Source organism: Telmatherina bonti (genome assembly GCF_933228915.1).
Source record: "Telmatherina bonti genome assembly, chromosome: 9".
NCBI lineage: Eukaryota > Metazoa > Chordata > Actinopteri > Atheriniformes > Telmatherinidae > Telmatherina > Telmatherina bonti.
In genome coordinates this window covers 25,545,895-25,571,385 of record NC_136627.1, presented here as the reverse complement: position 1 = coordinate 25,571,385, position 25,491 = coordinate 25,545,895, and the positions used below count along the sequence as shown (strand labels likewise).

Below are 25,491 nucleotides of genomic sequence, written 5' to 3'. Positions count from 1 at the left end.
ACACACACACAGTTATTAACACAAGGCCAAACGTGTAAGCAGATTGATGCACATGACTTTTGAATATGCTTCATTGTCTTGTTCAATTTTCTAATAAAAAATAAAAAAAACCTAAGAGAAGCCATCAAGGTGGAAAATCAAACAGCTTCATGCTCAGTGAAGCTCAAGCATCCAGGCATAAAGAAAGAAACCAAAGAGAACAAAGTAGAAAGGGGAACTTTGTAACTAAATTCACTATTCTTTGTTAGATGCCAATCAAATCAAACTAGATCAAATCAATTCAAATGTTTTATGATAGCATTGATTGTAATACTTTGATTTAACCATAATATTAATGACTTTCTTTACTGATTCAAAGGGAATTCTCAATCTTAATGATTTTTTTGTGAAGTAAATCTACCTTCATATCTAAAAAAAACACTACCAATATTAAAACAGTCCTGTGCTGCAACCCTGCAGTGATGGAACATATCAATTAGAAACTGAGAGGGACTGAACGTGACATCAGTGATTACTTAGTTATCAGTCAGCTTGTTCCCTGGAGAGAGACTGAGAATGACCAATCAGCACACTAGATGGTTGCTGCATCATTGTGGCAGATTGCCAGGTAAGACAACAAGATAATGGCAGGATGAAGATATTAAAAAGGAGAAGAGAAAAGACACTAGACTGAATGTCGCTTAAATGCACTCACCCATATTACCCAGCAGCTTCTACAGCTGTTTTCCTAAAAGAAACGCCCACAAACCCTCATCCTGCATCAACTTACATCACTTTTACTGTCTATGTGTAACAATGCAGTTATGTGTAGCAAACATAATGTTTTAGTGCAACATTGATTTTATCTTTACCAAACATAAAGTAACAAATCTGCATTTAAATGTACAGAAAACTTTTTAACTGCTTTATTCATGTGGGCATATTTTAACTGCGCTCTCAAGTATGCATTCTCAGTTACTGCAAATCCCTTCAGTTCTGTTACAAGTCCCTGCTGGACCCCAAAGCAAGAAGAGTTTGGGTCTGTTCCATTAGACTGCATCATATTACAACAACTTTTGTTCTGAGTGGATGCTGCTTTGTAGATAAATGTCTAACCAATACCTATTAATCAGAGGTAAAGATGAAAACTAAACATACACGCTCACTAGATTACCTACAACTAAAATGACTTTCATGGCATAAATGGTTTCAGAGCAGCAGCTGAATCGACGAAAGCAATATTCTGCTAAAAGAATACTTCAGGTTTCCACTGAAATGCTCCCAATCCAACTGAAACATAATGGGGAATTCTTTGTTTACACTTGAGTTTATCTTGACAGCTTTTAAGTGATTTTCTGAACAGACAAGCAGCAGTCATATACCCCCTTACCTCAAACCTGCCATGGAAATAAAAAACAAGAGAAACAATTGTCTCGGTAAAGGACTTCTCTGTAAGAAGGTAAGACCTGAAAGTCCCGCACTCACCAGGAAACATTTTTCTGCTCAGCTGGATGACTTAAATCCAAAAATGTTTCTTTCAGAGCTGTAAGAACAAATCCTGGGATCAGAAGCTACACTGAAGCTGAGGATGAATCTGGGTGACAAAAAGTACTAAATGATCAACCTGGGAGAAGAATCACTCATATTTTAGGTCATGACCTCTGACCACTCATCAGTTTCACATTTATCCGATTCTGGTTCAAATTTACACACATACAAGTTCATTGATCGCAAGCTCTGTCACAAACATAGTAATGCCAAGGTTTGAGAAAAAAAAATCTTTCCTCTTATTTAGGTGCTTGATTTTTAAAACCTATCAGGCAAAGGTAACCCAAAAAGGAGGAATCATAAATGTGTTTAAAAGACTGACTTAATTCAATACTTAAGTCTACAAGGCAAAGCAGAACAAAACAAAACAAAAGTAATGAGTGCTCTGAGCCAGCTAACAATAGAAAGCAGCCCAACAAATGCTGCAGTGCATGTTTAAAGGTCAAGGTTTTATCATAAAAACACAACTGACACCATTGTCAGGAAATTATTTGTCAAAAAAAAATGCTGCAAAACAAAAAGTGGGAGTATTGAGAAAGCAAAAAAATCATCCATAACCCGATTCAACGGGCCACAAATAAAGAAATAAATGAATCCAAAGAGAAAAAAGCAATAGTTATTACAAAATGAGCCTGTAATACAGCAACTGTAAATGACAGTAGAAAAGAAAATGCTCCGCCTGATAACACAAATCCAAACGCTTGTTTGTAGACCATGAGGGACTAGTTTAAGAAAAAAAAGAAAATACTTGTTCAAACATCGCTTGCTTATGTGTCACACTCTCGTCTTATTGGGGCCAGTCATTTGGCTGAACTACTTTTACAACCCAAAGCAGATATTTTGGGCAGACTGTGTGTGGCGACACATATACAAGCATTAAGCCGAGGCAGCTGTACATGACAGGGTGGTTGTGATAACGAATACAGCAAGAAACACTATTAACAATGCATGTCCTAGCTCACATCCTGACCTATTCTGTTTCTTTTTCTTTATTTTAGCATCATTACAAAGTATTAAAGATCATTAAAGCTCATTTATTTAGGAAGATTCTAATCTCATCCTTGTCTACAAAGGATCTAATCTAATAATGTTTCTGATGAGGACTCAGCTTACAGCCTTACAGCCAGCATGTAGGAAGATTTACTGGCTGTCCAGGCTAATATGTGGAATCATCACTACTTCTGAAAGCCATACGATCTAACAAAGAGATGCAAACGATTACAGAAACATTAAACTGTTCCACAGACTAGATATTTCAGGGATTTCTGTCAGATCAAGTCCTACCACTGTTTCACTGAATAGGTAGTTTCATCAATCAGGCCATAGCAAAAAATCATGCTTTACGGTCATTTCCCTGGTGAAGATGCAAAATCCAAACCATTTCTGTTTTATATGCAAACATTTGGTGCCATAATCAATCCAACTGGTTTTGCTTGAACCTGACCAAACATGGTTTTTGTGTCTAAACCACCAGACTGATCTTAATGGATACAGCTGTCTGCAGTGATCACTGAACAAGATTGTGACTCAAATCAGATTCATTTCTACACCTAAACCACTAAAGTCTTCCAGTTAACTTTTACAAAAACTATATGCCAATTTACAAACCTTACCCAAGTCTGTCCAAAAATAAAACACAGACATTTTATGTTTTAGTAACTGCAACCAAACAGTGTTTGTCTTCCGTAGGTTGTATTAGTGTAACATGAGTACATTTTAATTTATAAGCAAAAACAACAAAAAAGGCAACATTTTCATAGTACCTGTATTTGTAATGTGTTTGGGAAGCAGAAACACATGTTAGGTAAAAGGTTATTCAAACAAGAAATAAAAAGAAGGAAAAGCTCACTAAAGCTATGCTATTGCTCTTTCCAAGGCCATGGGTTAAAGCAGATGGGAAATGTGGGATTAGTGAAAAATCCTAGTGAGTATCCACTAGTCCTGACATGTACATGCACTTAACATAAATGAGAAAATTCTATTTACAGTGGCTGCATAGCTTAAAAGGAAGCAAAAAGCTCGGACGTGTAGACAAATTTGATTGGGCCAACTCACTCTGAAGTCTTTAACTCAATGACATTCCAGTTTTTTTATCGAATTTATACTTTCTATGGATTTTTATTGAACTTATGAAGATCTGCTAGAAACAGTTACATGTGACTCAATAAATGTAACGCCACTTCCACCAGTATTATTAGTGCCAGTTCAACACAAAGGAGTGGACGAGCCTCACTTCAGAACAGAAGATTGGAACAAAGGGGTATCAAACATGAGAAATGACTCTGGCATTGAGGAAATATATAAATAAAGAAGTCATCAATAAGCATCCCAGTATTTGTGAATAATGCATGTGGCCATTTCCCATAGCCAGAGGCAGAAGATATTATTACACCATCAGATCAACTAGCCAAGGTAATAAGTTGGGGCAGTGAGGGGGGTGGAGTGTGCTGGCTATATTACACACCGGTAAACACCCTATTCCTCTTAAATCCAAAGCATCCACTCAAATGCTGAGGATGTCATCAAGGTTCATGAACAACCTCAGTTGAAGAAAGTCACTTGATCTTGTGCTAATCCATCTGGTAAAACTGTGCCACTCATTTGGCAAAAGTCCAGGATATTAACTATGTTATAACAACTTTCTATTAAAAACATTTTGATCATTTGGAACGTACCCACTCCTGCTGCATCACTCAAATAAGGGCTCAGTTACACACCGTACACACACAGTGACAACCTCGATGATCTCAAAACCAGAGAAAGTGTCAGTTGTGTTTATAAAAGGCTATCATGAGGGACAGTGGAGGTCAAATTTTATTTGTAAGCAAAAATGTGCAGTAAAAGAAATAAAATGTTATTCATCAACTAAGTTAAAAGTACTTCAAATGCTATCAGTTTGTGGATAAATGTTATTTGTTGTCATCAGTCCCAGAGATAATGCCAGCAGATGCCCTTCTCACCCTCAGAATAGGTACAAGAAAATGTCATCATCCATTGTAATCCCAGATAAAGAAAAAGCAACCCAGCCTGCATTAAAACATTTACTGCTATCAGTGTGTATAATTTCAGTTTCTCAACAACAAAAAAAAAAAATTATTACTTTGTTTGATTGTTTGGTTTTTTGTAATTGCCTACCAGGTTGTTCTGTTTTGTAAAACCAGCCCAACTTATCTATCCAGAGGGAAATCTGATCAATATTTCTTTCAAAATATGTGCTCATTAAAATGGGATTGGTACTTCTTTCATATTGTGCGTTCATTGTTGTTATTAATGTTAAGTCCTGTTATACAGCTGTTTGTTTCTGGCCTGTCAAAGCCCATTTCCACTCAAACCCCTTCATGTGAGACTTCTGCACCGTTTACAGAGACAGAAGTGGATGTGGCTTTAAAACAGGACTAAGCATGTTGTGTGCGTGTGTGTGTGTCAAGGCAGAAGACACACATGTTTCAGATTTCACTTTTAATTTTCTTTAAAAGTGGCGACATCTTGAATTGCTGGATTAAATACTGTTCCTTTTGCTTTGGCACTTCACCTGAGAACAGCTTTGAAGCGATAGCACCATCTCACACCGGTCAAGTCGTCTTATGTTGTGACTTTTTTGCAACATCAGACTTCTCCACTGCTGAGCACAGTCACGTCCCATCTAAATGAATTCAGCCTCAGGGACAATGTCTTTGGATGGACCCAATAAGAGCAATCCAATAAGACCCAATGAAAGAGCATTTCCTCACTAGCCAACAACTCCGCTGTCACTCAGCTTATTCTATGACGGTGCGACGTGTAAGCCTACGCTGGGGCAGCTAGTTCTAGCTTTACATTCTACTAAGCTTTGTCACTTCCATTTTCCCACACTGTCAGACACACTTCATTCTCAACTCTGTTGATACTCTGATCCACTGGTTTAGCCTGACACTCTTTTAAGCTAGTCACTCCACTACTAGACAGACAGTGCTGTAACCTTCCTCCTCCCCGTCTCCAACTCTTCCTGCTAATCTTCTGCTCCAACAACATGATTCATAAGAGTTCACAAAAATGTCCTAAATTCTTCTTCCACACATTCACTCACGCTTAAACAAATGTCAGCAAGCTGTTGGCACCACAGAAAAAGCCAGATAGATGAATTCATTCATTACTGTGAATGTCTAAACAAAATGTGGAAGTCAACAAAGTTATTTTAGACCGACTTGTTTCAAATAACAGAACAACTAAAAAACAGATGGGCTGACAGACCAGCTGACAAACTGCTTCTGCCAAACGCTGGCATGACAGTAGGTGATATATGTGCGGGAGTTGGTTTATGTTGATGTCAAGACCACATTTTTTTGACTGCACATCTTGATATTATTGTGAACGATTTGGCATCAGTCATGTGAAATTCTACAGTTAACTGGAACCACATTCAGCGCCGTATGGAAGAGCTGGACACGGACAAAGCATGAGGGAGAAGAGTGAACACAGGCCAGACATGTGAGCCGCTCTTTCACCTTGAGTGACTCCACGTGGAAAAAAAAAATACATGTGAAAAAGACAGACGAATGTAAGAAAGTTGGGTCGTCAATGTTTTATTTCCTTTACTACCTTAAACTTTGACCCAGAAGCAGGACAAACAGAAACTTGATATAGGGTAAGAGGAAACATTTTTCTTCTAAATAAAATTTCCAAAGAGAAACCCAGTGTAAACCAATCATTCAACGTGCCCTTGGAGGGGGTGTCTAGCAATGAAAAAGACTTGTTTGTTTAGGCAGAACGCTGACAGTCTGGACATTCCTCAAGTGTTGCCGGTTCACTGACAAGAATATGATTATTTTCTCTTAGGGTCTTGCAAAATGCAGTTCATGAAAAACACAGAAATGATAAGAAAATACGTTCAGTTTCATTACCTTATATTCTAAAACAGCAGGTCAAAAGTCTGTAAATGTAACTCACATAACTTTTGAAAAAGCAACCGTAAAAGAGGAAGTACAGAAGGAGGAAGGAAAATGGAGGGAGAGAGAAAGAGGGAGGGAGGATATTCGGTAGTGTGAGAGGTTAAAGGGCTCTGACTGCAGCAGCAAAAAGCAGATGCTGGAGGATTCGCATTACACTGCATCACCGGCTGACCAGGATATCATCTATAAACGACCTCAGCTGCCCTTTATACTGATAGGAGCACGACGGAAAGTTGGAATAGGAGAGGGGAGTCAAGAAGACCAGAGGTCTGGCCTGGAAATGGATAGATGCTAGATGGAGAGTGATGAGAGGCAAACGGGAATGATTAGCACAAGTTGGTATGCAGCTGAGGTTGGTGTCAAGTAGTAAGACGGGGAAATTAAGGGGGGTATTGGTGAAAAAAACATTCAGGAGAAATCAGATTTAAAAAATAAAAAAAACTATGGTGGAGAAAAAGAGGTTTTCCGTCCTTTTCCGAGCTGCTGGAACGTTTCTGTGATACCATCTTGACATTTTTCTCCTCCCATCATTTATCTTTTTCCGATCCCCACCTGTTCTCGTTGCCTGTTTCTCTTCACTTCTATCCTGCGCTGTTTTTGGTTTTTCTCCACACATTTTGCTTCTTGGTAAACCTGCTCACCCTCTGCTGTGAGTTGCAACCGAGAGTATCATGTGACATAAACAACTCTATGAACGTGGCTCGTCTTTTAATAGTAGCTGTCCTCATTTTATTCGCCCACTGTCTCAGCCCCCTCTATCTCTCCTTCTCGCCGTCTCTCGTCTCAGTCCTTGTTCACACAACACCTTATGCTGCAGTTCCACAGTGTGTGCTGCAAGGTCATCATCACCAAGGCAACTGGATAAACCACGCTTAAAGCAAGGACAAAGTGGCTAATGGTGTCAGGTCCATCCTAATATCACAGCCATATGGTGAAAAGTACATGAAAGACTTAAATGAAGTTGTGACACTTCCGTATGAAAGTACGAATTGTGGGGGGGGGGGGGGGGGGGGGGTCAAGCTCCACAATCCTGCAGATTTTTGATGTTTCCCTTCTCCAATACACCTGATTCAAATGAATAAGTCATTTTTGAGACCTTTATCGGTGGTTGCAATCATTTAATTTGAGTTGGGAGTGTTAGAACAGAGATACATTGAAATTGTGCACTACTGCGGCCGACTTTGGACTCCCCTGGCCTGGGGATTCACCAAGATGCCTTCAAACCTATTCAATTTAAAGGTGTAAATTGTAAAATTTGTTATTACCATAGACCGTATATAAAGAGATGGACGGAGCCTCCGTGACGTTACCCATAGGTTTCTGAAGAGCTGAATTGAAGCTCGGTGGGCGGTTCCTACCATCGCCATCTTGGCAGCGTCATGCATGTCGTCTCACCCGGAAAATACAAATATGGGCAAAGAGGTGGAGCTGAGAGGGGGGCCGTGAGCGTCATGATGGATGACTGACATCGAGCGAACTCCAAGCTAACCGAACTAACGAAGAGCTAACAGGAGCTAACCAGCTAACGGAGGTAAGCGGGCTAAAGCTAAGTCATGTTGCTAACCGTCTTAAAACCACGGTTGTTCTACGCTATTCTGATTTGAAGCCCGGGATTGGTACATGTCAATCAAAAGGACACGCCCCTAAATATGCTGAATTTTGAGATTAAATTACTTTTAAATAGGCGAGTTAGAAAAAAATTCACTCCCCCCACAGTTGTCATGAAGGTAAACCTGACCTATTAAACCAAAAATGGATTTTTGAACCAGGCTATAAACATATTTATTTCTGCTGTGAAGTTGGCCTTTTTAACATGGGAGTCTATGGGGATTTGCTCTCTTTTGCAGCCAGCCCCTAGTGGATGAAGGGGGAACTACAGTTTTATGCACCTCCGCATAGGCTTCACTTTTAACCGTCGGAGGTTGCCGCTTGGTTATTACCAAATCTTTTAAGATGTACTGCAGAACTTTTGAAATTCCCCAGCGATGAGTCCCCTGTCTATGACTAATTAAGCATCCTACTTACTATCCTACTTACTACTAATTAAGCATCCTACTTCCATCCTACTTGTAGTATAAGCTTTCCAGCCAGTAAAAAACATCTTGAGTAAAATCTTGAGTAAAATGTCGACTCTTGTCTTATATCTTGTCGCGTCTCTTTCTTTCTTTTCCTCTAATGCAGCATAAACTCATTCTAGTCCTACAACAGCAAGATTTCCATGTGTTCCCCCCTCCCCCCACCAACACACCCTACTTAAATTAATGAGTCATTGTGCAGAACTTGATAAGATGTTAGATTAATTTAATTTGAAGCAAGAATACATTGAAAACCAGCTGGATTGTGGTTGTCGTAACAACTGAATAAGTAACCCTGCTCCAATGGCTTCTTGTTTTTCTTTGCTAAATCAGCCACAGTGCATGTTCAAAACATGTGTTTGTATCCGTTTGCTAGTGTGTAACATGTGTAAAGTGGAACTCAGCTGCAACATCACGCAGCGTTACAGATGAAAAAGTTGTATAGTGAGGTTTCTCAGACTCGAGACACTGCAGAAATACATGTAATAGATGCCACTGTGCCATCAAACAGACCAATGCACAGAGTTGTGTAATGTGTCTTCAAAAAAAAAGAGCTCAATAAACCTGTAAAATATGACAAAAAAATTGTTAAGGTAGTAAGTCAAAATGCATCGATATCTGCTAGAGGTAAGCAGCAAGTGACATCTTTCTTGTCCCACTTTTCAAAAATGTTTAGAGTGACTAACATTTAGTCTGCCCTCAGTTCAATCTTCAGTCCAGAGACTGTGTTTTCCTTGATATGGTCTGTGATTTCACAGATGGTGCACGAAAAAACATCAGTGATTGTAAAAGTAAACAACATGGTGGCAGAAGCCTTTTGGCTCAAGCAAAATTCTTCCTGAGACTCAAAAATTGCTTTATTAAAATGAGAAACAGCTTTTTTTTTTTTTTTAAAGCCATTTTAAGGAGTAGAATAAGGTTTATTTTTAGCTATTTGTTCTCATCAAACACTTTAACCTGAAGCAGCTTAAAAGTGGAGGTTTTTGTATCGGTTCACATAGTCATCCACATCCAACTGAAAAAACAGGGTTTAAGAGGAAAACGGAAGATCCTAAGTGTCTGGCAAGTAAAGTTGTGCCCATTGGCAATAATAAAGATGCTGCCAGCTCAAATTCCTCACAACGTCAAATCCTCTATCTGGCCTGCAGGTAACAAATTTTTAGTGAAGTGAAATTCTTGTAAATCAGAGAAGGTTTTTACGCTTTTAAAGCAAAACTAGTAAAACTAGAAAAACACTTGACAAGTGTTGACTTCTGCCTAGCAGCTCATTTCCACCCACAGCGTGATTTCCACTCTGTTGCAGCCCTACATTCATCTCCTACACACTCAGAGACTCACTAATGATCAGCTTTTAAAGAATTAGATTATTAACAGCCAAATTTTATTAAAGAAACATCAACCTTGTGACAGTTCTTGTTTTTCATTTTTATTTCAACAGAAAAGTAACAGGTCATGTTGTATCTATATTTTTTAAATGTGAATGTAATATATGGTACAAAGTAGACTATTAATAACGTAGCACAGTTTCTGAATCTTGCAGTGGTAAAAATTCCCTGTTACACCTCCAGATCACTTCCAAAATTTATTGGAATATAAATTGGACCCATTCTCAAGAAAAAAAAAGAAGTTGCTAACAGACAGACAGACAAATAAGGCAAAAAGAATAACCTCATGGCAGAGGCAACAAGACTTCATTTAAAATGTTAGCATATAATTATACTGATGAGTTCTCAAGCAGGCTTATTAAAGATTTACATAAAGTCTGCGTTTATGAAAGTTCATGAGTAATTACTTATTTTGCAAGACATCAAATCACATAACTAAAGAACTGGCAGTAGTGCAATTAGTAATTTATTATAGCTATTAATCAAACAAAAACATTAGTTGTGTCAGAGTAATTCTTTATGGGTGGGGGAGTGGGGGGGGGGGTGTTTACAAGGTACAACTTTGCACCTTGTTACAAGCCTCTCATGCCATGGACACTGACTCACTTCTATACCATCACAAACTCCTGGCTTTTACCTTTTTTATCTTTCTCTGACAACAGCCCCGATGGCTTCTTTCTGAAAATGCTTTTTCAAGGCACTCCGGAACAAATGTGGATGTATTGATTAAGGTTTGAATGACTGTTTCCATCAGGTGCTGCCTAAGGGTGCGAAGGTCATGGTCATCCAACAGTGATTTCTGTCCAAGGGCTTTATACAAAGAGATTCCCTCAGGAGTTCCGAGAATGCAACACAATGCGTTGTACATTTTGAAAGTTTCTAAACAGCTCAACCTTTCTTTGCAGCTAACAAAGCTCTTTTGGATTGTCTTGCTTACATCAAAACTTAATTTGTACACTGCAAAAACTGAAATCTAAGTAAGATTAAAAATCTTAAATTGAGTACACATATGCTTATTTTTTTTAAAGGTAAGATAATTCTTAGTTTTTATGCCAGAGAATTCCTCTTGTTTTAAGAGTATTTTTATTTGTTTTGGGAAGTCTTGACAAGCCAAATTTTCCTGTTCTGTTGGCAGATAATTTATCTTATTTTAAGCAACATTTACATAATTTTTGTATATTTTTTTCTTGTTTTTTAAAACTGAGTTATTGAAGTGTATTATAGCAACCCCACCACCACCACCATCTCCACCGCACACAAGCAAATTTTATGAAAGCGTGATGCTTATATGACAGTGACATTGCCTTATCATGACATTTCCACAGAATTTACCAATGGGGTAATGTTATACTTTACACTTTTCCTACACACACACAATAATATAGACCATAAAGCATGAAGCAGCAGATTTGCATCAGCCATTACATTGCTATTCAAGACACAACCACGTGAAGCATTTATGCATATGCGCAGCTCTTTCTCGTGCTCTCTCATTCTCACACACATATAAACAAAGTCGGTCTACATTATGACTCCTCTCTGTAAGGCAAACAGAGGGAAGGAGAGGCGACGAGTGCAGTCAAGTGGCACGTGTGCAAGCTGTCGTCTGCACCGTTCTATCAGTGCAAGTGTTTAAAAAGCCTAATGTGTACATAGAGACAGAGTGAAGCATTTATAATGGACAAGGGATGTGGGATCATACGTATTTAAAGGTATTTAGTTGTTTGAGGCATGACTTGAGATGATTACATGTTTTCTACATGTATGCATACATAGGTTTGCATGTGCAGGTGCTTTTTTTTTTTTCCTCCCTGCTACCTCCGCTGCAGTGTGGCTACCTGTTGTGATGCTACTGTGGTGTAATGCAGCGACAGCGAGGGTGTCATTGAGTTCATGGACATAAACCAACCCACCGCCAGACTAGTCTGCTCCTCTCAGGAATAGCAATGGCAGAGTTGTGTATATGATTCTGTATGTGTAAGTGGGTGAGTGGGAAGAGTAAAAAAAGATAGGAAAATGGCTAGAAAGAGAAAAACAAGATACCCAGAGACAGAGAGACAGACAAACTGAGACGATGAGCGATAGACGTCCGAGTGATAGATTGTGTAACTGGAAGGGAGGGGGGACTTGCCAGTGAGAAGGTGTCCACTTTGAAAAACAAGCTCCCTGTAGATTCATCACTTCGGCATGTGGGAATTCAAGCACAAGGATCATTACCACCTATGAAAAAGTGCAAAAAGCCACACACACAAACACTTGCACACATACACACATATTGCAGTCATTCCATTTCACTTGTGTTGCGTCTCTTTTGCTCTTACTCACATAAGCCTGGACAGACATGAAAGCATGACGGAGAACGATACAAACAAAAAGATGAGAGACTGTGATGGACAGACAGGTAGACGGGAGGCAGGCACTCGCAGCATGGCCTAAGAATATCAGAGTGGAAATATTCGGCAAATAATGAGATGGGAACAGACAGAGAAGGACATTTCAGACAGAGAGAGGGACAATGAGAGCAGGAACAAAAAGATGAGAAAAGACAGGCTGTAGAAATCACATGACAATGGACTGACAAGTTAGAGCAAGATGATTGCAGATTAGCAGTGGCTGAAAAACATTTTAACACATTTATAAAGATTGTGAAGCTCAATAACTTTAGAGCATTAACACAGATAACACACATCTTTCCTTTTTTTGTTTCTTTTTAATTCCAAAGTCTGGGTTTTTCTTTTTTGATCAAATCAGGAAATACCAAAAGAGTGGATGCTCCCTGAAAGAAAATACCCACGCTCTGCTTTGCACACGCTCATGCAGAATCTGTTACTTGTCATCAGAATAGCATTCAGCCAAATGGGATAATCTGTACTCTTCAGCTGTCTATGGCCAGTGATTCACTTTGACACCTTAATCTGTGGAAATCACACAGGGCTCCTCCATGGAGCCAACTGTATTTACTATAGATTACATCTTCCACTAGCGTGCATTAGTCCAGTGACAGCTTTGCAGACTGCAGGGAAAATAGCAATCATACACCATTGACTGACTCCCTGTGATTTTACTCACCAAATAGCCCCACAGGACTCCCAGAACCATTTGTCTGAACGAATGTCTACCTGTCATGTGCATGCTCTGTGTCAAAGTTTGGAGGCTTGGGAATCAATGTCATCTCCTCTCACGTTCTCCTGCTTTCACCTTGATCAAAGCACCAACCCTACTTTTTCTTTGATAACTGAATAATGCAAATCAGGCTAAGAGCAAGCTCGTGCACATACACATTCATTCCTCCACACAAACGCGGAGCTCATCAGCATTCGACAGACTGCCCTGTGACTGCCGAGAACAGCAAGAAGATGACATCACTTCCACGGGACAGATTAGTTGGGCGATGGAATTAGAAGGAGGAGCATAAGAAATGAGGACAAATTCATTAGAAAAATGTAGAATGCTTTAAAATGAACACTACTGAAAGCATATGTCCTCCTTTCACCCGCGTCTTCTCTCACACACACCAGAGTCGGGTGATGTGAGATTCACAGCCTCCGTGCTCTCTGTTGTATACTCTAATGACCTTGTAGATCTGCCTGCTCTGATCTGCAGAGAAGTTTTTTTTTTTTCATCCAACTGGGAGCCAGACACAGAGAGAGAAACACAGAGTGAGCCTTAATAAAGCCCAAAGACAAAGAAAGAGACAAAAAGCTGCAGACTTAAAGACATGAGGATGTAAAACTCAGAAAGACGAGGGAGGTTTTTAGAATAATTTTTAGGAATTTAGTAATATCGCATACAGTCATGACCTACTGAACCTTTTTTTTTCCATAGAACTATCATTTTATTAAATTAAATTAAATTAAATTAAATTAAATTAAATTAAATTAAATTAAATTAAATTAAATTAAATTAAATTAAATACTGATTCTATCATTCAAAGTTGTCCTTTGTGTTTCTGTAATAAAAAGATCTATATAAAGATCTAAAATATTTGTTTCTCCACTTTTAATGTCTAACAGGGGTTGGGTCCACCTTCTGCTGTTCCTGGCAGCACAGAACTCCATCAGCAGCCAAGACTCTAAGTAGAAGCATCAGCAAATGTTGTCCAAAGGACACTAAGCATCACAAAGTACTTTGCAAAGAGATTCAGACTTATTTATACACTGCCAGCACTCGGTAAAATAAATCATATTTCTAATTTAAATCAGATTTGATTTTATGTCCATTAATTTGTTAATGAACTCAATTCATACAGTTTCAACACTTTGTCCAAACTGGACAGAGAAGCTAAAACAGGGACTACAGAAGTGTTAAAGGCCTGTCTTTGTTTCTTGTGCAGACCAGCACTTTTAAAAATCCTTTTGTTTTGTGCCTAACTTCAATGATTTTTCCCTTCCAAGCACAGTTTACTAAACAATATAGTTCAGTTTAGCCATTAAAAACTAATTGGTCCAAAATTCTTTTTAAAACAAAAAAAAAGTCAATTTTTCTAGATGATGGGAATAATGAATCATGCTGATGAAATAACCCAGCTATCTGATGCAGGCCAGATCGAAACCTCCAGCTGATACACATTACTGTCCAAGTCTCATTTCTGACTGAACTGAAAGCTGCACACAGCTTGTTTCCGTCAATAAAATGATTTTCAGTTTGTGACTATAATACAGTTAACCACAAGCGTTGGCACCCTCCCAGGCTTGTCCAAAATCCCTATTTCATTCCATAAAAGTGTGATAAAAAATGTTGCAGAATTATTTCTCAAACTTATATTTCTGGATGGGAACCCACTTGAAAGAACACTGTCCTTAACTCGAGTTACTTTATTTTCTTGGCATTTATTCTATAGAAAACATTCATTATTTTTCTCTTTCTGATTAAGTGCATTTTTCTTTTTTCTTTTTTTTAATTCTCATGTTTGTGTTTGTGTGTCAGCCAACCACAGACAGCCCCGGTGACGCTGGATTTTGAATCATTTCCTGAGAGCAGCAGAAGAGTAAACACCAGTCGTCTTGCTATTATAGAGGAAGAGTGTGTAAGAAGTATGATGCGCAAGAATCACACAGTGTGTGTGTGTCTATGCTCTTTGAATCATCAGTGCCAACACTACTTATCACAGAACTAAGATGGCAGTGCGGTGAAAGACGAGAGCCTGAATCAAAGTGTGTTTTCCAGAAAACTTCACATATGTCAGTGTCTGCTGAACGTTACACACTAAAGCTGCCTGATATTTTGCCTGCTCAGCTCTTTTCCCACATTAGAACTGTCCCGAGTCAAACTACCAACCATTAGCAGTGAAGTGAGGTGGCAATCTGCATATGTACACAGGTCTGAGCACACACTTACAGGCACACACACTCATTTAAACACACATCAGCATATAACACTCAGCCTCCAGACGGTGAATAAAAAATGTGGGATGGCAGGACAAGGCAGAAAAAGTAAGGACTGGCAAGTGAGTTTTGTGTTGCAACAAACACAAAGTAGCACACAGCTCACACACACACACACACACATAAACAGTGTAAACAGCAATGACTTACTGTATCTCTGCAAGGACTCATCTGACTGCTGCTAAGTGCAGTATGGAAAGCAAAAACCTCATGCTTCCTTCGCGGCACTCCTCTCTTTCACTCCCTCTGTCACTCCCCCTCCTCCTTCCTCTTTTCCTTTGCTTCCCCCCACCCCCTCCCCTGTTTCTTTTCCTTCCTCCTCCTCCTTCTCCTCCTCCTTTTCCTCCTTCCCTCTTGGCAGTGCTTTACTGTATTCAGCCACACCAGTCTCCATATAAGGCAGCGCAGCTAAACATGTCACACATAATTTATCCACAGCAGGCTGCAAGTTCACCTTTCACAGCTCGCACTTGGATCGTATGCAAAAGAGGGAGGAGAGGAAAGGAGGGCGGGCAACGTAGGGGGAACGGACCAACTTCCACTGTCAACAGCCACGTTCCCATAATTTCACACTGCGTGAGAAGTGTGTGTGTGTGCATCTGCGTGCGCGGGTGTATGTTAACAAATGCTGATAATCAGACCGTGAATATGTTACCAGAGACCAAAAAAAGCAATTCACCAGCACCCTTCCCTGTCTCTCCACCATCTGTCTGCAGGCAGTAAATCTTCTACAGATGCTGTTTGTGAAACCTGTCCACCTGCACGCCCACTCCTCTGCTCTGCCCATCTACGCTACAACCTTTAAACCATGACAGACAGAGAAACTGCATTAAAAAAAAAATAAAAGATTGTTAAAAAAAAAAAAAAAAGGACTGAAAAAGAAGATCAACCACATCACTTTCTCATTGAAACTGAAAGATGCTGCATGTGAGAGTGAAACAAAAGTGAGATATAAATGTATGTCAGCGAACCAGATCCCTCCAGAGTGCGTTGTGGTTGTGGCTGTGTGCATCAGTGCAACTACTTCTGATGACGTGTCAGGTTTTGCACAATCAATGGCTTTAAAAATACACGCTTGCTGACCACTCTTCTACCTCTTTTACTTTTGCTGGTTGATTTTTTTTTTTTTAAATTGAATTTGCCGCCTTGATGAAACACTTAAAGATCACCACACAGATGACAGCAGTGGGGAAAAGACAGATAAAGGCAAAGCTGGGAGCGGAGGGAAAAACAGATTGGGAATAATAATAATAATAATAGCTGCTCTTGAGTAGCAGTGCTGGCTGGTATTCTCTTCCCTCCTCCACAGCTTCAGTCCACTCACAGGACAGCGAGAGTCACAGCTCTGTTGCCATGGCGTCTTAACTCCATCAAACACTACGTCAGGTGCATGTGTATGTGTGTACGGTAAGCATGTGCGAATGTTGTGCTTGTTGAGGTGTGTGTGTGTGTGTGTGCGTGTGTGTGTGTGTGTGTTCGTATGACAAGTGGGTGTTACCAAGTGACTCAGAGCCACATCACCGACTGTGGCTGCAATATATCAGGTTGTTTGGAATTTATCACTTTATTGGCTTGTGTGTTCTGTGAATGTGTGTGCGTGTGTGTGTGTGTGTGTGTGTGTGTGTGTGTGTGTGTGTGTGAGTGTAAGAGAGAAAGGTGTTGATTGAACAGCAGCCCGCAGCCTGCCCTCAAAAGCACCTATGATGGATCTCTGAGCTGCTCTACGTGTTAATGTTTAGTTCCAGCTTCTATAAATATTTATCAGGTCGCTCATAGAGTCGGAGCGACACACCACAGAGGCCGCTTATGGGGAATTTCAATTTTAGAGTTGGCAAACCATTGTCTTGTGCCCAAAAAAGGCCCTGCAGTTTTCTTGCAGGGTTATGCTGAACTGTAAACAGGATGCATTGTCTCCAAGTGTGTGGATGTTGTATAGCGATCATCGAGAAACCAGATGGATTCTAAAACAGCAGTGCTTTGGTAAAAGTGAACTTTGTTAGATGGAAGTATGGTCTGGAAGAAATACTGATAGTCATCTCACTTAAGAGTACAGATGTTGGTGATTTATGGAGCCTAAAGTAGGCAATATATTAAAGTAAAGGTTACAGTAGTTTCAGATTTTTACTTTGGAGAAGGTAAAATGATATGCAAGCAAATTTAGCCTTAAATATCTGTTTTAATTGTTGTTTCTAACCATCAAAGTAACATAACTCTTGATTGAGTTTCAGGTAACGTGGTCCAAAGTCCAGTTTGAACTCTTGTCATGTTGCTCTTATTTGGTTGCTGTCATATGCAAAGCAAATTATGCTTTTTTTTTTACCTGCAAACTAGTCGGTATTTCTCAGCTAGTGTCTTCAGCTTTGGCTAAGTCTCACACTGGTCATTTACGCTCTTATCTTCATGTATGTGCAAACAGAAAGTGTCTTGAACATTTGCATACTGTAGGAGTGGAAGACAGAAGTATGACTGCAACAACAGTTAAAAAACCTGCAAAAATAATTGGATTTTTAAATGATTATTACCTCCTCTATTAGTATTCCAGTGTTGTGGCTTTGGTCTATAATTACTGTGTGTCTGACATGTCTACATCCCAGCTGAATTTACTGCCTAAAGCTCTTTTTATGTTGGCAGTCTTCATAACACATTGCCCCCTTTTGGTAAACGGCGATGGCAGGAGAGGGGTCAAAGTCGATGCACCAGAGATGCACCCTCAAGCCAGAAACAGAGGAAGTAACAGAACTGGATTGGCAGGAACATGTTAAATAAGAGGCGCTGCATTGTAGCACACTGCTCTCAGGTCAGCTTCCCATCGAGGGCGTGGCATATGTGGGACATGATGGGTTTCATTTCAGCCACTATGTTAACAGATTAGAGCAGCCATGCAAGCTTCATGAGATGAATCCTAGAGTTTCTGTATTGTCTTTTTTAGCAACATGATGTAAGTGTGAGGAAAGTAGATCCCGGCAAAATACACAGTAAAAACATTTGCAGGGGTCATCATAGTGACCTCCGCAGCAATACAACATTCACTGCAGTTTCAGAATCAATGACATCACAACATTTTTGTAGATTAAAGATTATTTGTGGACCAATGGACTACTTGTATCCTTGCTGATGTAACGGGACAGTTTTTGTTGCAGTATCATCTGCCACTGGAGTACAGTAGGCTAGATCTTCAAAGATAAATTACATTGGCGACTGATCAGAGATAAGTGTTTACTGAAAATTGTAAAGATCATTTAAAACTCTAGAATCTTCCTCACGTCTTACTGATGAGACATTTGGTACCAATGTGTTACATACAGCTTACCTTGTTCGATTATGATCGATGAATACAATTAAGAACTTTGAATTAATGTTGGTAAAAGGCATCACTGACTGGCTACTGACTGTTCTGAAATTACAACTATACAACTTTTATATTTACACTTTTGAGTCATTTTCATCATGTATTACACATAAACTGCCATCATAAGGTGTTAAAAACATGTTTTAAGCAGCTGCAACTGCAGCAGAACAGTTGTTGGCAGAAAAATAAGGGAGCTGCTTCAGAGACAGCACACATCACATTTCTAATGTAAAAGATTGCTAATAATGCTAATTCTGTATATATATATATATATATATATATATATATATATATATATATATATATATGTGTGTGTGTGTTTATTGATAATCTCTAAACAGAAAAGTTTGTCGCTGACTCTGCATAACATCTGATTTTATCTTTTATTTAACCTTTATTTAACCAGAAAAGGCTCACTGAAATGAAAAATCCTATGTAGCAGCAGTAAAGTTAAAAGCTTTACAACAGACATTCAAAGCTGGCTTAAAAGGTTTGAAAAGCAAATTAAATAAAGAAGTAAAAATCCCTAAATCAAGCAGAATATCTACAAACAAGTATAATTGCTTCTAAATCTTCTAATATCATCACCTTATGAAATCCAAACTTCTACCAAGTCAGAATTCACCCCATGCTTGTACAGTGTTGTACAGTGATGAGAGCTTCAAATGCAAACATAAGCATACAAACAAAACCCATCTTTCAAACAGCAGCTATTTTGTTTCTTAGATTTGACTGAATTGTGTTCACTGTTTGCTCAGGCTAAGGCAATTCTTTGGGTCTGCAAAAGGTTGCTCATATATCTACTGCTCAATTCACTCTGAATTAACAATTAACCCTCACTCCCCATGTTTTTCTGGTATGGTATGTTTAACCTTCGACACAGGTCAGAGAGCGTTTTCTTGTCAAAGAGACAGTTGGAAAAATATGCCAAAACAAAAAAAAACCATGGGCAGAATAGTAAAACACTATCTGAGGTATGATCAGCGTGTTAAAATGCTCTGTAGAGCTGAGATTAATGGCAGGCCGGTATTATAGTCTTCTGCTGAATTGTTACTTTTTATTACATGTAGTAGTAACTGGAGCGATTGTCGGGGGAGAAATATTGATAATTACAAAAGAAAGCTGTAAAAGGAATCTCTGTATTATGAGTTAATGTGTAAAAACACTACAGGAGATCAATGACCCTGTCGGTGCTGAGCAGTGTTATTTGTGATTTAAAATGTATACGTCAGTGGAGGTGCTTTCTAAAGACAGGCTGTTAGTCTAAAGGGAGAGAGAGAGAGACATAGCAATGAAGAAATAAGGAACAGTAAAGAAAGGACTTGCAGATAATTGCTGCAATTGCAGTCATTTAACACGAGCTAAGGTTCCTGCTCGCTGCTCTGCTGATGTGTGTGTACTGAGGAGAGAGTGAAGGACTTCTGAAGTGTTGCGCTCAAACACAAGTCAGTGTCCCTCATTCTGACTACATCAAAAACAGGTCATGGACTCTTGAACATGTGTCATTTGTGTTCCGGACCATTAAAGATAGGAATGAGGTAAGTTCTTGGGAATGAGAACAAAGAGCAGGCCGGTTAAAGTTGGATGAAGAAATCTGGATCCATATATCACCTCTGGTTCAGTCTGATGAGCAAATCCAGAGCTGGACCAAGAGCAAAAGAAGAACTTCACCGATCTTGCCTCATGGAAAATTCCAACAGGGCAGCCTGGTGGGACTCCAACAGGTTTTCAACATTCACAGCAGACCTGTGGACTGTTGTTGAATTTCCAATCATAAACGCACGAACTTGCAAAGCCTGTGTGTTTAAACCAAACCTGAACAGCTTTGTGTGCCAAACCTTAGTTTTTCTGGAGCTCTTTTTTTTTTTTTTTTTTTACTACAATGAAGAATAAAGGAATATTGCAGCTCTATAACAGAAAAGCAGTAAAATATGTTTATGTTTATCTGTTTAACCTTTTAAAACTGGAGGTTCTCCTATCGGAGGACTTTCAGAACAAATCCCAAAAAATGCCATTTTGGAGATCTCGCCTGTACTGCCTGTACTAAAACATCTGTAATTCTGTTCTATTTTACTTCATCAGAGTTGACATTTGCAGAGATAATGTTCGTAAGGTTTACACCTACAGCTGCATTTCTCAAAAGGGATATGCATATTTTTCACATAAGTGTGCGGAAAATATCCGAGGCAAACCTGGAACCACGTACTGTTTTCATTTATTTTTCACCAGTAACTCATAAGGAACATCCTCAGCTTTGCTAACTGATCATGTGACATGCACGTCAACGACGTTCACGGGTGGCAAAAAGATAAACCCGGCCTACATACTGCTGCTGGCTCGACTGCAACAGCTTGCTTTTTGTCTTGGGAAAAAAAAACCCAAAAACAGTATATTGGTGCTGTGCTTTCAGATGTTCCAATCAGCTTCCCAATGATGGGATTTCATTTTCCAGAGTGCCTCCTGACCCTGAACAGTCGGTTAAAAGGGTTGCTGCCATCAAATGAGATAGCCAGAAGCAATGCTTTGTTAGCAAGGACTTTGTTGGTGTGTAGCAGAAAATGAACCCAAAACATCTGAGTGATTTTAATGAAAAGTTACAGCGATTTTTGCACCTTGTGGTGTCAATAAACAGTCATAAATGACCATGTTTTCCCACAGTAATCACTACATTAACTCCTAAATATAACACAGCACCATCCGTAATTGTTACACTAAATCAACATTATCGGTCTGCTGTTTTTTTTTGTTTTTTTTTGTTGTTGTTTGTTTGTTTGTTGACCCTCCTTTGTCATGAAGAGGAAATACTTTGTTTGGAGCACTTTCCACATCTGGAAGTCTGATACCCATCATGCCACAAAAAATGAATACCCCTCTAATGACTTGTAAGCTTTTAACTCCGCCTCTGTAAAATTGAGAAGGTAATTGTAAATTTCATGGTAAGTTAAATCTGGTAGCAAGTTTCCCTCAGCTGACAGGAGGTTTGTCAACCAGGATTTAAATAATGCAGGTTTTGATCACAAAGAATCACACCATAAACAAAAAGAAATCTGTCTGACATGACCACATAAGTGCTGAACTGGTCTGCAAAGTGTAAAGTTTGCCAGCACCATCCTTGTGGAGAAAAAATTAATAGCGTGAGTCACTCGATAACGGCAGCTAGCTTTTTGCTACTCAACTGTGACATTGCTGAGAATGGTCGATGTTTACACATTTGAATGTGGAACTATTATGTGCATTTCAGGCTAATTTATTTTTATTTCTGAGACCAGAAGCTCTGGGATTGATCGAGTTATCGTCACAAATCGCTTTATTTACTTCGGACCGACCCTCTCCGTAGGCTGTCAGATCAGCCTGTGGGCAAAACGAGTGGATTGAGACTCTTCCGCATTAAGCCCCGCCTCCCGCCACTGCACTACATCGGGAGCGCGCACCGCAACTGCTTTCGCCGTCGTTGTAACATCTCATAAACAGAAGGATTAGGCTAATATGAACTCAATAGAAAAAAAAACAAACTACAATGTCAACACACAGCATACAGCCCTACATGTTGGAACCTGAATCAGACCCTGAAAATGAAGTGGAAAACAGCAACCCACAGCAACAAGCAGCAGGATGTCTCTCTTTGGTAAACTCACCAGCCATCGTTGGAAATAACTTTATCCCACGTTTTCCACCCGCCTGATGTATTTGTACATGCCCTTGTTAACCAGTAGAAGGTAACCAATCACCGAACCTTATCCCCCGGGACGTCACAAGGATTTCGAAGTCGAAAAAACTCTACAATGATGTGTTTTTCGTACCCATGGAAACCGAACGGAGAGCGTGCTGGAACTCAAATTCAAACTCAAACATGTGTTTAGGTGATAAAAAACAGTGCCGTTCACATGTCTGATGAGGATTCAACACTGTAACACTGTAGAAAGCTCAGAAAACTCCAAATACCATAATAGCACCCCTTTAAAAAAGTTTCCCTTTACTCTTACTCTAAAAGTACATATTCGTTTCATTTTTGAGCAAAGGCCTAGAATATACCAGCTCTCGAGCAGCTACTTTAAGCCAAAGAGTTTCTGGATTTTCACTTTAAAGATTTTTTTTTCTATTTCCAGCACCACTGGAAAACCTATACACCAGTCATAACTGCACACATTTTTATCTGACTGCTTTGAGCACCTTCTGAATTATTACAAAGCACAGTAAGAGCTATGATATTACTGTCACACCGGAGCCTGGTGGATAATTCTATAAGAAAATAACACAGATAGTGAAGGCAAGATCTTAATGAAAGAAACCATTATCCAAAGGAGAAGCTTCTTCATTTACATTTTTGACAGGTGGATTTCTGCAGGATAACAGCAGACCGAAGTGGAACTCTTTCTGTGCTAAATAGATAAACTGAAAATTCAAAACGTTTATTTTTAATCTTATGTGCATTTATTTCTTTTATTAATTTCCAAGGTCACGAGGCTCTTTCAATAGCCTGAAAATGTTCAGTTAAAGCAACTATTGACATGAAAAACACTGCCAAAAGGTATGAAATAAAACTGTCACATCTCCTTTGAGACTTTTGTGATAAAAGTAACATAATAACCAAACCAAAACTGCCTTTAGTTGTTGTCTATTCCAAAGTTTAAATCAGATTAGCTTTAATACTGTTTGTCTTTATTTTCTTCACTTGGTTCTCCACATGCATTTATTTAAATAAATTTAGGTTATCAGTTTAATTAATAAATTATCAGCATCATTTCCCACTGTGTAAGCTTTTATATTGGTCCTGTGTTGTATCTCCACATTGCAGTGTTACTTTATGACATGGCCCAAGGGGGAGGCCTGAAATGTCTCATTTGAGTATTGGACTAATAATGTTTAAGAGTCCCAGCCCTGATCTGCTGCAATCACGCTTTTCCAGCCTGCCTGTGTCTCTGTTGCAACTGATATGGTCACGAGCCTCAGTGGCCGTTAAACCACAAAATGACCCGTAAAAGAGAAACCGCCCTTTTACCTGCCAGCTCACGCTGTTGTTATACAGATACCTTAAAAAAATAGGCTTTTTTTTTTTTCTTTTTGCAGGCACTGTTGCGGTTGATCCACCGATTGCTTTTGGAAGTTGATTCATACCAGCCTGTTCAGTGATTGTTATGACAGTGAAACTTGTTCCTCATGCGAATTCTCAAGAAATTGCTTGACATTAAAACATTTGAAACCACAACTTTATATGTGACTGCTCTTGTGTATTTGTTCTTTTTTTTTAAAAAGAAAAACAAAAAACAAAAAACAACTTTTCTTGAAAATCCCTGAAACCTACGGAAAGAAAAGTACTTTTTTTAATTCTATGACACAAGTCATGCTTTCCTAAAAGTTACATAGTGCACACCGTTATCTAAGCACATGCAAAACCTTCCTGTGCATAATCAAATTCAGCTTAAACAGTAACTGCAGTACTGAGAAAAAGGGGCAAAAACAAACTCAAAGACAGACCAAAACTCATGTGCATGACAACCAATCAGATTATTTTCTCTTCAGAGGACATTTGCTTCTCCAACATGACAGAAAGAAAGCAATCACTAGCAACAGGCAAGGAAGTTGTTGGAAGCATAACATGTCAAATATTAATAACACCCTGGCATCTGTATAGAGCAGCTCTGCACTCTCCCTCTGTCACCGAGCAGTAACGGACACAGAAACAAATCCTCTTGTAACAGCAGCAGTCATCTGCACAGAGCCAAGCCGACTTACCTGCCTGCTTCTCTGGGTTATTTCTCTTGCACTCGGTCTGGGTGTATGGGTGCGTGTGTGCTCACACACACACACAACCCCCTCGAACAGGAACTGATGAATCTGCACGACTTCAGCCCTGCAGCATGCAGTGCATTATGGGGTTTCGCTCTCTCTCTCTCTCTCTCTCTCTCTCTCTCTCTCTCTTTCTCTCTGTCCGCCTATCCTCTCTCTTCTGGCTCTGTGTTCGAGGGGGATGTCCTCGCCTCCTGTCTGGAGAGAGGAGGGCGAGCTCACACACAGTGTGTCCACACACACACACACGATGCAGAAGCAGCCACATGACGATGACTGCCGCGGCTTTGGTTGCCATGGCAACAGCCTCCCTCTAACCCCCCCCCCCCCCCCCCCCCACCCCACCCCACCACTCCTTGCATCCATACTGTAGTACAGGCTGTCTCCAGCTTTATTCGGGTTAAATAGTGAAATACATTCTAAAAAAAGTCTTTTAAAGTGTGTTCTTTCCGCTTTATAGCCAGAAAATTTGGATTCTGAGCCAAACAGAATAGAGGAAACACTCCTGCGAACACATGATCTCTAACTGTTGCTTCTGCCATCTGAGATAAAGAGGGAGCAGTGTTTAGTGAGAGGGGCGAGACACAGACTGGGTGTTTATACGCACGCAGTTACATCTTTGTGCTTTTGTGTTGGTGTGTTGGTTACAGGAAGTAGATTACGGTTCCTGTTTATGGTTTATTTCCCCTTTTCCTTGGCTGCTGCCAGTGAACTGAAGCCTGCAGCCTTTTGATAATGCACATGAAAGTCATGTTACTAACAACGGATTGACCTGTGAGATGAGTGGGACATATACTCATGTACTGTACATATACTGAAATCATCATTCAGTATTCCTGGTTTTAACCCTCAAGTTAGTAGGTTGATGAATAATCATTGTGGTAGATCAATGTGTTGTTATGGAAGCATTCTCCCTTATTCTCTTATGGGAGAATGCCGGCAGACAGAAGAGCAGCAGAACGAGAGAGGGAAGGTAAGGGGAAACAAAGGGAAGGGAATGAGCGTGAGGGAGGAAAGGAGATGAGATCACCTCTCTAGTGTCTCCCTTGGCGACAG

The 25,491-nt window shown here is 39.6% G+C and overlaps 1 protein-coding gene across 4 annotated transcripts in view; it reads right to left on the bottom strand.

Annotated features, from left to right (window-relative positions):
- The window catches only part of LOC306760845 (muscleblind-like protein 1), a 69,157-nt gene extending 44,688 nt beyond the window's left edge, over positions 1 to 24,469 (bottom strand). For 2 of the 4 annotated variants that reach the window (XM_079246854.1, XM_079246857.1), the window contains exon 1: positions 15,450 to 15,571. The gene's annotated coding sequence lies outside the window, so the exon portion shown is untranslated. Of the gene's footprint in view, positions 1 to 12,042; positions 12,096 to 15,449; positions 15,572 to 24,381 lie in introns of those variants that run through there. The other 2 variants (XM_079246856.1, XM_079246855.1) reach the window with 2 other exon arrangements.
- Positions 24,470 to 25,491: the final 1,022 nt, after the last annotated feature.